We start from the raw sequence: 16,224 nt of genomic DNA on the forward strand, positions 1-16,224 counted from the left end.
TTTAAGCAAGCAAATTAGGATAACTTCTTATGGGGTTGCTTGACTAAAACGGTATCAGCAGTAAATGCTGTTTAGTTGCTGCATGGGGTAACAAACAGTAGTTAGGTTCATTTAAATAAGCTTTCAAAGATTATTATATTTTTTTCGCAATATATATGTGAAAACTTCCCGTTATGTATTTTTCACTATTTTTTTAATAAGGAAACTTTGCTCTAAATTTAGGCCGAAAAGGTTTCGCTTTTACACGTCAAAAAGTAAATTAAAAACATTCTTAACTTTCAGGAATTTTACCTGTGAAATTTCCTAAGGGAAAATTTCATGTAGTTCTTAGCAATATCGTCTAAACCAAGATGCATACGTGAAATTAATGTCTTATAGCAGGTTGGATTTCGTAAGCGAGATTATTTATTCTTATGTTTAACTCTAAAAAATTCTGAGTTTGCAGGTTACAGTAATAGGTTTGTAATCAAATGAACAGATGGCCTTTAAAACAAATTTATATTAATAGCAATGAAAGGCGTAAAACGATCTCTCAAAATTAGGATATGAACTAGGGAAAGTTTACACCTTTCACATATATATTTTTGCAGAGTAAGGTTTAAATATGCAATGAAGCATGGATCTATGCTACATGCAAATAACATCCTCGAATAACATTTGCTGACTTCATTAAATGCTTTCATATGAGCCGTTGTTGAATTGTGTGACATGCAGCTTTTCAAAGAAGTTATAAATGCGGAGCGTAACAGTATAAAAAATGATTTCGCAAGGTAGATGTTCAAATAATTTGCAACACGAATTCTTAGATTTTCTTACGCAATTATCCTAGTATTTTTTTCAACTTAATGATAATTATTTTGAGTAAAACGAGTTTTTAGGTAATTTGTTTATGCATTTAATGTACATGTTTGAATTAAAGCGTAGCTGTTAAAGGAAATTTGCTTTTCGTATTTTCCTTCTGTAGATTTTATGGCAAAATAACATCTTTGTTTTACTTATGAGAGAAGCTTTATAAGGGAAATGTTGGTTGGGGGGAAATATTATTGGTTAGGAGGAAATATTGGTTAATTAGAGAAATATTGGTTGGGGGCAAATATTGGTTGGAGTCATTAGGGAAATATTTATTAGGGAATATTTGGGTTAAGTAATTGAACATAAAATTATTTCATGCAGAAGTGCAGCTAAAAAAGTAGGCTTTTCTTGATATGCCCAATGGTTTGCATTTTGTTTGACCCAATATTAGATACTTGATTTTATTTACTTCTTAAAACTAAACCCAGATGAAAACAGCTAACGCTAAGTAGGCTTTCAGCCGGATGATAGCTTTTATATGATTAAAATACATTAATTTCAAAAATAAAGGGAATATATATTTTAAAATTGATAAACTAAGCTTCTTAAAAATCTTCAGTTTTTTTCTGGATCCAAGTGGCAATTTAGCTTCACATACATATTTCAGCTTCATTTTGAAGTCATTTTCTAAAATGAGCTTTCTGTTAGAAAACCTCAGTATACTTTGCAGACATTTCTTTTAAATTTTATACCTTCCTAAGTGTTTCGAATCATTTTATATTGAAATTCCTGCTAATGTACATTCATTTCGGCTTAGGTAAACAGGGAAAAGTGCATGAGGCACCAGAGACTTAACTACAGAATCGAACAGGTATTGCCCCAATACACTGAGCTAGAGTTTGCAAAATTGGAATAGACTGTATGCTTTTTCTCTTAAGGAACCCTGAAGTTATGCCCTGTAGTTGTTATATTTAACATAAGAATATAATAAAACAAATTTAGGCAAAGTTACATAACACAAACTGTTGAATTTACTCATTACATTTACTGTATTACGTAAACATAATAGATTTGATACTTTGGAGAATGTTTCACGGAATTTTTACATTTTTATGTAAGTAAATAAACACATGAGATTTGATTTTGCCAATATATATTGGGAATGTCTGCTACTTGTTATCTTGTTATGCGAGGATTATAGTAGTAGTTAGATTTATGAGCTTTGTTAATTTATGTTTAAGAGAATGTAATAAACTGCAGCTCCCCAATGCAAATAATTTTTGCAGTTATTACTTCAAATTGTAGACTGTGTTTTAAAATTAGATGCAGAACAAAAGGGGGGAATCAGATCAATATTACTATGTCATCCTCCAAGAAAACTTCTGAAAATAATTTTTTTAAGAAAACTCTGAAAAAATGCCTTTATTGAAATACAAGGTTCTTCAAAATGATTGACTCTTTTTCTCATAGCTTTATTTTTTAAATTTACGAATCTTCTGACAAGTAGCACATCAAATAATGTGACAGCCATTATTATTACATGTGTAATTTTATTCACCTACGTAAAAATCAGTATGATGATCAATTCATATCATACTTGCTATAGCCAAAATGTACATAACTATTTTTGTCGCTGTCTCTACGTGTGTAATAATATGATTTAGGAGACCGCAAAAGTTTTTGAGCAGAGATGATACGTACTTATCTTCCCAAATAAAAGGACTGCAAATTTTAAAATCTGATGGTCTAGGAAGCCAGTTGTGAAACTACAAATCATCCGATCCACTGCGGCTGATCCATTGCCACCATCGAAGGCCAAAATAAGAACTTTAGAGATACATGCCAATTCAAAAGATTTTAACGCATCTGTGTAATTATAATTCAGAACATAAATGATGATAAACCATAAAATAAAAATCCTTATTTTTGAAATAATATTTAAAGAAAAATTTTTATTGCAGATTGTAATTTCACTGGAACTCAGTCCAACTTTTCAAAGCGTTATTATTGCTGCTAGTATTTGTAGAAGTTATAATAGCGTCTACATACAGAAAAGGTTGTTTTTAGTCAAAAGAAAGAGAAGGGGTTCTAAATAACAAGCTTTGATGAAGTTGGACTGAATTTTAACGAAATTAAAATCAGCAATAAATTGTATGCTTATTTATGCTAATCTTTTAAGTTGAATTTTTTATTTAATGTTCTATTCACATCGCTCAAAATTTATTTTTCTCTTGATTATCGTAATCTTACATAATCTACCATTTTCTATGCTTAATGGAGGTAAGGAAGGCAACAAGCTTTACTGATGATGTTCTACCTGTTTTTCTGAGATTTTCAAGATACTTCCGCTGAGAAATTTGTGATCATTAATGTTAAAAATGAGTGAAAATAAATATCTATAGCATTCCACGAATTAAAATCAATCCGATAATTATTGAGAAAAATATACACAACAGCACGTTTGGCAGGGCAGCAGTCACAGCAAAGATAAAAATAATGAACATGCTTTATGAACATGCAGGCGTTTTATTTTATCTATCGTTCTGCTTTATTTTTCACTTTATCGAAAAACAAAAGATTGAGTAGATTGGGTAATCAAGAATAAAAGGATTGAGAAATGGCTAAAAATTTATAATATTACTCACTCTTGTATGCTGGAACTGAAAAATGGACTCGTCAGAAGAGGAATAGCGAGCTGCAATGCGGTTTTCTACGGCGAAAAGATGGGAAGTATTGAAATCCATACAGTGTTTCCTTGCTGTAAAAAGGAAATAACACTGCAGCTCTCCGTTTCCCTTTTCATGAATACATTTCCCAATTCTCGTATGTGGCGGTTTTTTGAACAACACAAGCGCCTTTCGATTATGTAAGGCTACGATTGCTTTCTCTAGCAACATATGCACATGCTTATCACTTTCCTTACAGATAAGGCTACGTTTCTACTAACTGGCATCATTAGCAATTCCACGGGTTTTTCACAACTTTCGACTCACCTTTTTTTGTTTACCGATCCTTATGAATTTGGAAAGGCATGTGTTTCTACAGTAAAGTTACAAAGCTCAACATGACTGAATCTTAATTTTACCTTTTTGTTGTAATAAAATTATGCCGAATAATCGAGTGAAACTGTTGAAGCTCATCTGAGAAGTTAGTGTTCAGTTCCTTTGGACAGGCATCAATCAAGTTATGATAACACTTAAAATACCTCTGTGTTTTCATAACTTGATTAAATTCCCTGTACTGTTTTAGTAGGTATTGATATGACGTTATGTGTGACTTCATTTAAAAAAGAAATATTCTTTTATATCTCTATTTTAAGTTGGTCAATAACTACACAATAGATAGCGAAACGAATTTTTCTATGGCATTCTGTTCCCTAAGCATGAGCTAATTTTTTTCCATGGTTAATCCAGCCTTATCGTTATAGTGTATTGAATTGAGAAAACATAACACTTTACAATAGCATTTGAAACACGAAAATTACTTTTTTTATTTGATGTAACAGAGTTAGTTAACACATGGTTACAAAGTATGGTATGATGATTATTGGAAATCTTGTCAATCGTTTTCAATAAACCTGTACTAAGGGTTTTTTTTTTCCAGAAAATAGTATGGAAAACATTGTATTTTCCGATAATTTCGATTCTGCATCCGATAATTCTTCCAGCCTTTTAAAACTGCTGTCAAGAGCGCAAGGTCTGAAAATGCCTCCAGTCAAATCTTTCCAATCGCCTTTTAATGGAAGCCAGCGGAGATATCGTAAAGTTCAGCGCACATTTCCTTTGTTTTCTCTCGAACAATTCCCTGTGTTTCTAAACGTTCACAAACATTTGGTTCCACTAAGGTAAGTGATTCTTAAATTTGAATCTTCTAGTGAGGATAAGCGTTGAAAAAGGAAATTAATAAATTTAGTTAGACGGATTAGCGCCGCTTGGAAATAATCTAGGGCTTCTTTTTAAGAATCTGAGACCTACAACTCAAGGATTTCTTATTGCATTCGAAAATCAATATACCCTCTTTCACGCCAATTCGCCTGCTTGCATTGCATTCCTTTGCCGTTTTCTTTTCGGCGCGATGTTTAATTACCTGCATTAGAAAGGGAAAGTAGCTTTTCGCGAACGTATAATGTGGGCGTAAACAATGCCCAAAAAATGTGCTTCGAAATTCCGCTAGTTCTTGTGAACTTATGAATGATGCAAACGGGGGGACAAAAAAAGTCTATGTCGTCATAAAGTAGCTCGCAAGGCGCGACATGTGATTGGCATTCGTAATTCGAGTTCTCGGCGCATAAAGCGAGCCTCCCCGCTCTAATTAAATGCTTTGCAAGAGAATTGATAGAAGAAAAAGGAACCGAGTAAAAAGATGTAAAATGAGTTTTGCTTAATAAGCTCTGTTTCTCCTCATCTGGAATTAGTTTTTGCAGAGGTTCTTGAGGCGAGACCTGTGATTAGTTTCGTTTGATAGAAAAATAATTGATCGCGTCGGTGGTAGAGGATTAGAAGATCTCGTAGTAGCTAGCTTAAACAAACAAACCAGGAACAAGAACACAATGTAAATATTTCGTGATTAAATCAGTTCAACGATGTGAGCGTTTTTTTCGCCTCGTTCTCTTTACATTTTATTACGGACTTTCTTTTATTCGATGCCATTCGAAAATCGCTTTTGATCACACGCTCTTATTTCGCGACACATTTGTTTGTTTTCTGGTTATTTTAGCCGCTAACATTTCTTTTGCGTGTGTTGTATGGGTCGCTATTTTTCTGAACCTTCGCTGACGATAAAAAAAATAATCATTAGGTTTCTTGGCGGTACAAAAGGGTGACATTATCTGTCTTCCTTTATATATCCCTCCAGTGATATTGTCTCAGTGTAAACTTCTTTCTTATTTAAAAAGACCGCGCCAGCTAACGGCTAAATATTGAATTTGCATCGGCTTCACTTACAAATATACGGCGAGCGAATTGATAAAAAATGCCCAAAAAAGAAATTTTCTCTTCATTCATAGTTCAGCGGTTATGCCGGTCGCTTTATCTACACATTGCGAGCTGACAATGCCCAGTTTAATGAATATTTTAAATATGCAATTATGCTGGCATTTTTTACTCCGATTTCTAGCTAAGAATAAACCCTGAGGAATCCAGAAGTGCTAATTAGGGAGACGAATGAAAGATTCCCAGCATTTCGATGGCGGAATGAATTGAGAAATATAAATTGCATTTCTGGTTTCTTTTTGATGCCGATTCCGAAGCAAAAAGGGATTTCTTATATCTAGAAAAATTCTTTCATTCAATTTCAAATAACTCGCATTAAGTTGGAATCTTCTTTTCATGCATTTTTCTTCATCGTTTACACATTGCTTAACCATCTTTGTTCTGCGACCGCTTTTAGTGCCTCATGCCTAATAAGATTGCGTTAACTGAGTATTTTAAGGGGGAAAAAATTCAATTCATTTGTGACTCCTTTCATTTGAATCGATTATTACTCAGCGCAGGTTCGAGGTCTTTGAGATGAATTCTTTCATTTCTTTCAGTTAAAAAAAGTAAGGAAATACATAAAAGTACTGGGATATTTCATTGGTTTTCAAAGCTTTAAAAATCTTAATTACAGCATAATTATTTATTAATATCGTCTTTAATTAATACGCATCTGTTTAAATTATAAATTCCATTCCATTATTGCAAGCTTTTAAAAATAGCTTAAAGATGCAAATAGTTTCTATTTGTTTTCTCTAACGTTCTGCTTGATACAGAATCATTTATTTTCAACGCTGTACTTGGATGCCTTAAGTGATGCAAAAGACTTATTATAATTTTTTAGTTTATGAATGTCCACCTCTCAAAATTATTTTTTCCCTTTTGTTAAGTTAATTTTGGTGGAATGTTGTTAAAACTACTGATTGTTTTAATTATAATAGCTTAATTTTAGAATAAAACTGCAAAAATGTATTAGATTATTTAACGTAATTCTATTTGTACCGCAAAATGTTGAGAAAAGTAAGATATATATATTTTTATTAATGTGTTGGAAATTTTTGTTTTAAATAAACAATTTAATGCACCTTCAAGAATCATGTCATGTTATCATATAAAAGCACGTAAGGTTATATAACTATGAGTACAGTATAATGGAAAAATAAGCATTCAGCATTGATATATTGATAAATTATAATAAACTCTTCTTCTTTAAAGAAAATTGAAAAGAATACAGATAATTTTATCAAGATGATAAGCATTTAAGATTAAGAAATGCAAATGTGAAACAATTCAAAGCTATAATCGGAAAATTTAAATATATTTATTGATTTAGACTCTTAATTAAATCCTTACCGTCATTCAAAAATAGGAAATGATTCAAATATAGAAGGTGGGTGTTGCTCTTGCTTAAGGAAATTATTACTGGAAACATATAGTTGACCCTCCTTGAAACGACCCCTTGTCTTAAAGAAAAGAGGACATTATTAACAAGTAGTCGCTGTAAAGAAAATGAATTTAGTATACTCCTACCAGTTAGGGACTACTTGCACCAGTTGTTGTAGTGGAATGCTTTTTATAATGAGTGGTGATTGTAGAGAGCGCTAAATGCAAAAGTATTTGGCTTTATAAATAAAATAGAAATCGGGTGTTGTTTTATGTAGCACAAAAATCCAATATGGCTACCCCCTTGATTCATAAAGCATCATAACTTATGACTAACCTCCTCAAAGGAAGAGATTATTTATTTAGAATAAGTTATTCACATCATAATTTAAAACTAATCTTCTTTTTGTGGAATTTAAGCTTTTCAACAATGAAGCCGTCCAGGAACTATTGTCATTAAGATGGAGTTCTCTGCTTTAATTTCATAAAGAATACTTTTCAAGCGCCATGGAAATATTTAGGACCACCTTTTACAAGGCGATCCTAAATATTTGTATGCTTAATCATCTGCCAAAAAAGTGTTTAATCACCTGCCAAACTGCCTGTGAAAGTGTTCCCATAAATTCTGAACGTCGTTTAACTATACGTCAAAATTCTGATTATCTGCTGATGATCATTTCGATCCCAAATTGCATGCAGTACATACATAATGACGCAAAACGTCGACTTTCAGCCTGTCTGCGGATAAGTTAGACCCAACGTCTATTAATGATAGAACTCGCTACAGACATTTGCTTTCCTGCCAGAAATTTACGCAAAACGGAAAACAAAATAACTGATCTCTTCCCCCATCTTTACTCTCTACACTTTTCGTTTGCAAAATACCAGTCTGCAGTTTTTATTGGATTTTATTGAATCTCGCTTCGCTTACTGCGGATTTTTTCATCCTTCTAAGAGGATAATGAGAGCTGGAAGATGCTGCTAATGCTTCTGGTTATTCAGTGTGAAATGACACTTCCCTTCGCTGTTATCGAATAAGTGCTCTGCTTGGTACTAAGCAGAGTGTGAGTGAAAAAAAAATCAGTTTTACACTTTCTTTTTCAACAGCGACAGGATTCATTTAGTTTTGTATTTCTTGCTCCGAAGTAATGTTTCCTCTGGAAAATTACGGTTTCGTAATCTTTTCGTGTTCACAAAACTTTCAAAACCTATTTAAACTCTCCGCTATTTATTTTTTATATGTTTTAATGCTTAAACAGTCGCAGGGGTATAAATTTCATTCGAAAACACTTATATTTTAAAACTTCTGAATATCAGAGAATGTTCGCCATTTTTGTAGAAAAGGAAAAGTCACACATGCCATAATTTCATTATATTTTGATTAATATGCGAGTTTTATTCAACAATCATTAAGTTATGTTATATATATATATAATTTAAAGCAGAAAAGTGATTGCTGTGATTTTGTTTGCCGTTAAACATTTCCACAAGTATTTCAGTTGGTGAGCCATATGAAAATTTTATTTATTTATTTATTTTTCCATTGACTATGCGACTAAATAAAATTTTACTGTTAAAGTAAAAATTAAAATACCTTTGAAAATATTCGAAGAGCTGTTAAACATAACAATAGTTCTTATCTTTGAAGATAAAATTAAAAGCTCGTAATATCTATTCCCAGTTACTGTATAATAATTGTTAAATTAGTTTTGTTATTTTTTAATGCTTCTACTAATTCATTTCAAAAGTTTGTAAACTTATACAACACTTTATTTCCTAATTTGTTTCCAATATTCTTTCAGAATTTAAATAAAAAACATAAGCTACATTTTGCTAATCATACTTTAAATTGGTATTTAGAGCGATTCTACGCTAAAAAAAAATTTCTAAATATTCTTGAACGTATATTAAACAACTGTGTAATCCAATATTTTAAAATGTTAGACTACTGCTGGCAAATCGATAGCAAGCCTTAAAAATATTATTATTGCCATTCGGCGAATTCTTTATTAGATATGTACATTAGATTATACAATTTTTTTAGATATTATACAAAATTTATTAGATTATACAATTTTAGATTAAAATATTAAGCTAAATTGTATATAACTTTTAATTCTATCTTTCTTTTTCATCTGTGATTAATGTATTGCCATTCTTTGAAATTAAAAGTACAATTAATTCATATAAAATTCTTAATCTTATCATGACATGCTTTACTTTCGTCCTCCTCCCTCCCATCAGGTGAGACGCTGTTTTCAATTTTCGGTGACACGCTCTTTTTAGTTTTTCGGTATAATGTGATTCATAATTTCTTTTAGTATTTGAATATAGGAAAAGAATGCATCGTAGTACAGAAGGAATGTTTAAGAAACAATCTAAATGTTTGGATAACTAAAGGCTTGCATCGAAACTGACAAATTATCCTTTGCTAGGCTGAGTAAAATTCTCGAGAATGCTTTACGTTGTACCAAACCTCACTAATTACAGACTTAATTAGTGAGGAAATAAAACATCAGTGTTATAACAAAATGAATTATTTCATGTTACAGTATTCTGCAGCAGTTCTATAAGTAGCCAGAGTATTTGCAAGTGATCTTTTTTAATCCAAATTTATTTCGGCGTGGAAAAAAAACAGGTTATTTTCCGATATTATTACATGTCAAATCACACGCACTACACGCACTACTCTTACAGTCAAGTTCATTCATCAACTGCTGAGGTATAGATTCTTTGGGTATACTTCACGTATTTTAAAGTGTAGTCGCTTACATGCGGCAGTCGCTAAAAGTTTACATTTTCCGCAAATGTTTGCGCTGAACATATACACGTGCTGCCATCTACTGGGAGGGAAAAAACATAGTGTTTATAAAGGTATAGCTTTTATAAAGGTTTGCTTTTGAAATAAATCAAGTATTAGATCAAATGAAATTAAATTATTTGGGAGTGTAATTGTTTACTATGTTCACCTTTCTTATTGTTGCCAATGTATGTATAAAAATAATACGTACATTATAGTATATATATATGAAATGTACATATATATATGTGTGTGTGTAGTAAAGTTATTAGGTAATATAAATAAATTAAACTCTCTAGTTTAATCTTAATCATAAAATTCAAGATAATTTAATGTGGCAGAGAAGAGAGCAATATGTTATATTATAAGTGATTATCGACTCTCGTCCACCAGGTGCTGAGTACCGCTGAATACTGGTAGTTCGACCAAGGGCCTGTTGTATGGGTACTGTGGTGGTTTTTCACGAGTGTAATGAGCAATTTTGCCTTACAGAGGTCCTCTCTTTAATCAGATAGTTGTTTTGTCTTTGTCATATTCAAATAGCCTAACTCGTCAACATTTCCTTTTTTTCACACTTATTTCCCTTCCGTTTTTCTTTCCGGTTAGCAACCCTTTCAGTTTAAAATTATGATTATAAATAGAACAATTAATGTTCCATAATCTACTGGTTTGTTCTTTTGGGATGCCTAAAGAATTCATATCAGTTATCATGTAAAGTGCGGCAGTAAGTTTTTGTAGATTAATATTTTTAGAAGGCTACTTGTGGCCGATTGAATATAACCAGCCGACACTGGAAGTTCGTCCTGAGCTCCATTTCCTGCCTATGAACGATCATCACTGCATGGATATTTGAGTGATTTCTTTCATGTATAACGTGTATATGAGACAATATTTCTTAGAAGGTCCTCCACGACGGCCTCCGTTCTCTCACAAATAGCCTTCAAATGATGAATATATATTCTTTCGGGCAAGAGCTATGAAAGAAATAAGTTTTAAAGCTTTCTTTTTTCTAATACTTAAATAGCAAATGTTCAGTGCTAATCAGGCTTTTACCTTTTCTGTTTTGTTACTCTTTCAGAAACTTGAAATTGAATAAAGTATAATATGTTTAAATTAACAAATATTTCCGGTTTAATATAAAAAATATATACGAAAGATTCGTTTAAAGATTTCATACTAAATTACTTTCTAAGCATCTGTTTCTTAAAAAAAAAAAAATTCTAAAATAATTTTATAGACTCAAACAAAAATCTTGCTTATTTTATTATTATTAGCCCAAAGGCCGTTAGCCCAGAAGGGCTATTAATTTCGTTTTGCCATTCTTCGTTGGTTCACTATAAATGTCGGTTCGCTTTTCAAATTGTTGCCACCAAATATTAGAGCCCTGTATTATATTTAAAGAGATTAAATAATGAAGAAGCTGCGTAAATGTACATATGTTTCTCGTATTGTGATAAAACAGCGGTTCCTAGAGATATCAAATTTTGAATAACGTACATTTCCACCTGAATATAGGATTTGTTTTAATATCTATTCCATATTTTGTATAACTTTAACGAATTTTTTTATTTACAAACTCAACGATATCAAAGCGAGCAATGGCAACACTGTACGGGGGGGGGGATTATCTCCAACGCGCGCGACACTGTGTATCGGAAATTCTAAAAATGTGCTCATTTTAAAACTATTTTGCAATATTGCTGTTGAACTGAATTTTATGGTTTAAAGGAGAAGAACATGATATTTAATAAATAAAGGCAACACACGAAACGTTTAAAAAAAACGCTCCTTTGGACGTAATGTAAAATCTTCAGATTTTTGTTTTTTATTATTTATTTTACTTCACTGCTGTTTCCGATGATGTAACACGTGCTTTTACTGGTAAAAGATGAGTGATCCTGAAGCCTTTCGAGCCACAATGGTATAAGCACCGACATTATCTCCCTTTTTTCTTTGTGTGTGTGTGCCTGTATGTCTGTGTTGTTTATTCTGTGAGAAAAAAATTACCATTAGTTACTAGATTTGTAATAGCTTTAAAAGTCATAGAAGAGAGGAAATGAAAATGATTTTAGCACCTGGGAAAGCAAGCAGGTGGGAAAAACGATTAAATAACAATATTTGATGTTGACTGCAAATCATCAATGCATATCACAAGAACCATTTCGTTTTTATCACAAGGGCCGCGATCGCAAACGGAAAGAGTAATTATTTCTTAAACATTGGCAAATGTCGGTTCCTCTGAAGGCATTCCTCTGATCGTTGTCTTTCACTACATGACGCTCTCGGATATGGTTTGCTATGCAAGTAAGTTTGCTTGAATATGTTTCGTATTTATTTATGTATTTTTGATTTATAATTTTAGGGTATTTAAATTATTAACAAATTCTTTTTGCTTGGGAAAAATGTGTATAATTTGCAGTCTTAGGATAGACTTATTAACTTGCTGGATTAATAAATAATTTTGGCTTCTCAAAATTGTAAATTATTAATTTTCGAAATTCGAAAAAGAATTATCACCAAAATCATGATTTGTATTTTTCCCCCTTTTGAGTTTATTCTTGATAATATTGTTGATATTTTAAAAGTATAATTGGTATGCAAGTAACAGATCAGTAATTTATATTTATTTTTAGTTTCCTATTTCTTTTTTCCTGTTACGCAAAATACTTTACTTCACTAATGACATGCAATTGTTTAGTTTAGTCTAGAGCTATTTAGAAATAAGTTTACTGTCGAAGAAATAGTCAAATTATTTACCGTTCATTCCACTAATGTTTTACATATTTTTCTCGGTGTTATTAACTTTAAAAAAATTTAATATGTCCACAATAACATTTTTATACTACCGTCAAATTATCAGTTACCTTAAAAAATTATTTAAATTGATAATACTGAAAATGTATCATCCTTAATTGATTACCCTGAACTAATGCCAATATAGTTTTCAAATATAGCTCAAGAGGTAAACTTTTAAAAAGAAAGCTATTGTCATATTACAAGAAATCAAAGATAAGAAATTTAATTTCTCATTAGGCATTATTCTGAATAAAAACAAAATTCTTGACTTATTATTTTTAAATAAAAATACACTTTCCCCCTCCCACCAAGAAAAAAAACTAATGTTCTTCTTTTTAAAGTGGAAAACATTTATGCACTTAAATAAAAACTGAAGAAAACTCGCTGAGTCCTTTAGAAATAAATTGAGACTATACTTTTATTTAGAATTTTCGCCCAGTTGTAATTTATTTCCGCAGGGATCATTTAAAGTTTCTTTCGCATACTTCTGTATATCCTAAATTAGCATTAAAAAGCAATTACAAAAATTAGCAATTTAAATTAACTTGAAATAATTAAAAAAAAAGTTAATAATCCTGCAACAGTGAGCCAGATTCATCCGTATTCATTTTCTGGCAAATAGTGTCAATTGTTCTCGCTACAATTTCTTTGCATCAGCATGCAATTATTACATAAGCTGTCAAATATTTTAAGTGATTCTTTTCCGAATTAAGGATGCATGTTAGGAATACAAAATTATTGTTTTCGAGATCTGTTTATTAATAAAAATTGCAATACCTTTTAGTACTGTGTTTAAAATATTTAGATTTTAGCTCGGATTTATTTTTGAATATTTTTGTTCCTGAATTATATGCTAATAAAATGGCTTTCACATTTGGGATTTGTTTCTTTAGTATGTTTCCGTTTCATCTTATTCCAGTTTGTAACTTGTAATGATTATTAATTGATGAAGGTTTTCTACAGTTCTGAATGTATACGATGATGCCATTTTAAGGAAATTTTAAATTATTTATTAATCTTTTTAACTAAGCTGAAGCTATAATTTTTCTTTGTCTTCATCCTGTGTACAAAAATAAACAACCTAGATGCATTTCGCCAGTTCTTCTCTAAATATTTCACTTAATTCCATATCGCGATTAATAGTTTTCAGTCCTGCTTTCATTAAAAAATCTCTAGCTACATATTTAGAGAGCGTAACACCGAAAAATAAAAAACAGAATTCTAAAACAGTAGAACTCTAGCTATCCGAATTAACTGGGACCGGTCCCTATTTGGATAATTGCATTTTTTCCGAAGAAAGGGTCTACGAACATTTTAATTAATTACTGTATGTACTGCATATTGAAATGGATAGAAAAAACTACTTTTAAAGCAAAAGAGGTTTTAATTAATATGGATGGAAAGGCAAAACTTTTACGTACATGTTATACAACGTACTATACAATACATACAAGTGCTGAAAGTCATTACTTACTGGACATCGAGGTCAAAATAAGCTGTTTGACAGTCTTATTCATTTTCGGGCAGCCAAGTCGCGCGTCCGCTTGATAATGAGAAATTGCATGTGGTCACCTCGGATTGACGCTCCATCCACTTAAATGCAGTTTCAAGGCAGGCAAACGCTTCACTAGCTGATGGTCCCGTGTCTGCTTCAACTTCGATATTAACGTCATCTTCTCCTTCGACACTTTGATATTAACGTCATCTTCTCCTTCGACACTTTCTTCTCTCACATACTTTCAATAAGTTCATCAGCATTTAGAATTGGAAACTCAGGGAAAAGCTAGGGATCCATTCTGGTGTATCCTCAGCACTAACATCTGAATAACCAGGAATTTCAAAAGAATGTTTCTTAATTCCTCAAGTGAGACGTCATCCTCATCTTCTCCTGTCTCTTCCCTTTCCTTTTCCTCCTTTTCTTCAATTGATTCTGTAAAGTTCTGAAATTCTGAAAGCGATTCGGATAGTCGGAGTTAGGATAATTGGAGTTGTACTGTACTAAAAAGAATGAAATTAAAGCAGACAAATAAAACAGTCTTAACTCAAATTTATCATCAAATCGAGCAAAGAAAAATGAGATCTATCATCCAAATACTGTATGCTTTTGTATGTAATAAATAAAGAAACAAATCAACAAAAAACATCGGCAGCAAATTTAGGGACAAATAATTATAAATAGATAAATAAAGGAACTAGCATACTTTATTCTTACACTCAAGAAAGATTATTTAAATTAGTGATTTGAGCTTTTTCAATGATTTGAACAATCAGTTTTGAAAATTCAGGAAGCACCTGTAAAATATATGTTGTACCCTTTGGCAATTTATGATTTTGTATCAGATAAACAGCACTTGTTATTAACTTTACAGCTGGTTCCAATAAAACAACTGCTAAGAAAATACAAACAAAATAAAAGCAAAAAATATAATTTTCTTAGGGGAGTACTTAGTATATAAGGAATTCTCTCTGAAAATCGCTTCAACTTCTCCAAACATTTCTCGGTATTTCTCGCTATAAAAGTTCATATGAATAATATCAGGAAATATCAAATTAAAGTGTTGAAGTGACAATTACAGCTGCGTAATAAATACAGTAACAGAAATGTATTGTGTATCTGTTTAGAGATGGAAATTGCATATTTGTATTTAATAAAGGAATTAAACGTATGCATACCAGTAATAATGAAAGATTAAATGAATGCTAGTTAGCAGAATCTACAGCTATTCAAAATGTATAATGAGCTGAGATTTTGTGGCGTATGAGAAAAAACAGATAAAGTTAAAAGAAAGGGATGGCGATAAATCATCTCATTGTAAACTGCTTTGTTGAAGCTAGTTGTAACGTCAATAACAAGTGTTGATATATCCGATACGAAATCATTAATCACCAAAACACGCAACTTGTGTTTTATAGGCTGTTTTTGAATTTTATCAAAATCGTTTCATGATGAACATGAAAAAATTAGTGAACAAATTCCTTCTTGAGTAGCTTCTTCAATGTTGCATGTAAAAAATTATGAAATATTTTTCATTTTATTCATTAAATAATATTGAACATTTTACTAAGTGAAATTTTAATTTACAGGGACCATATAAAAAGTTAAGTTTAACATTTCAGAACCCTTTTATCTCAGTGATATTTTCATAAATTTCTTTATTTTGTTTTGAAATGCTTTAAAGTTAAAATGTGTAGATAGAAACAATATTTGAAAAATTCAAAGCATGTATATATCCATTTCATATTTTTCTGTTTTTAATTATTTTGATACGTGTTTTGCTAATTTGATAAATGCAATTCTAATTAGTCTAACTTATATATGTATGATATTTATATAAAGATCCGATTTTATTTAATACATGTAATTTTATTTATAAAACGCATTCGATTCTGAGGATTAGAGTTTCGTAACTCAACTCTAATATTATTTTCAATGCACTGGAACGAGCTTTAAAATGCAATATAAGGATACAAGATTTGTCC

The 16,224-nt window shown here is 31.2% G+C and overlaps 1 protein-coding gene and 1 long non-coding RNA gene across 5 annotated transcripts in view; one reads left to right on the top strand and one right to left on the bottom strand.

Moving 5' to 3' along the window:
- LOC118196314 (uncharacterized) overlaps positions 1-3,610 on the bottom strand; it is a 29,457-nt gene extending 25,847 nt beyond the window's left edge. For both annotated transcript variants that reach the window (XR_004759412.2, XR_015039141.1), the window contains exon 1: positions 3,438-3,610. This is a non-coding gene — a long non-coding RNA (uncharacterized LOC118196314). The remainder of the gene's footprint in view (positions 1-3,437) is intronic.
- LOC118199142 (sal-like protein 1) overlaps positions 1-16,224 on the top strand; it is a 363,730-nt gene that overhangs the window by 321,458 nt on the left and 26,048 nt on the right. The window lies entirely within an intron of this gene.

Source organism: Stegodyphus dumicola, chromosome X2 (genome assembly GCF_044657685.1).
Source record: "Stegodyphus dumicola isolate Sdum_Otavi_A_Nest chromosome X2, ASM4465768v1".
Classification (NCBI taxonomy): Eukaryota; Metazoa; Arthropoda; class Arachnida; order Araneae; family Eresidae; genus Stegodyphus; species Stegodyphus dumicola.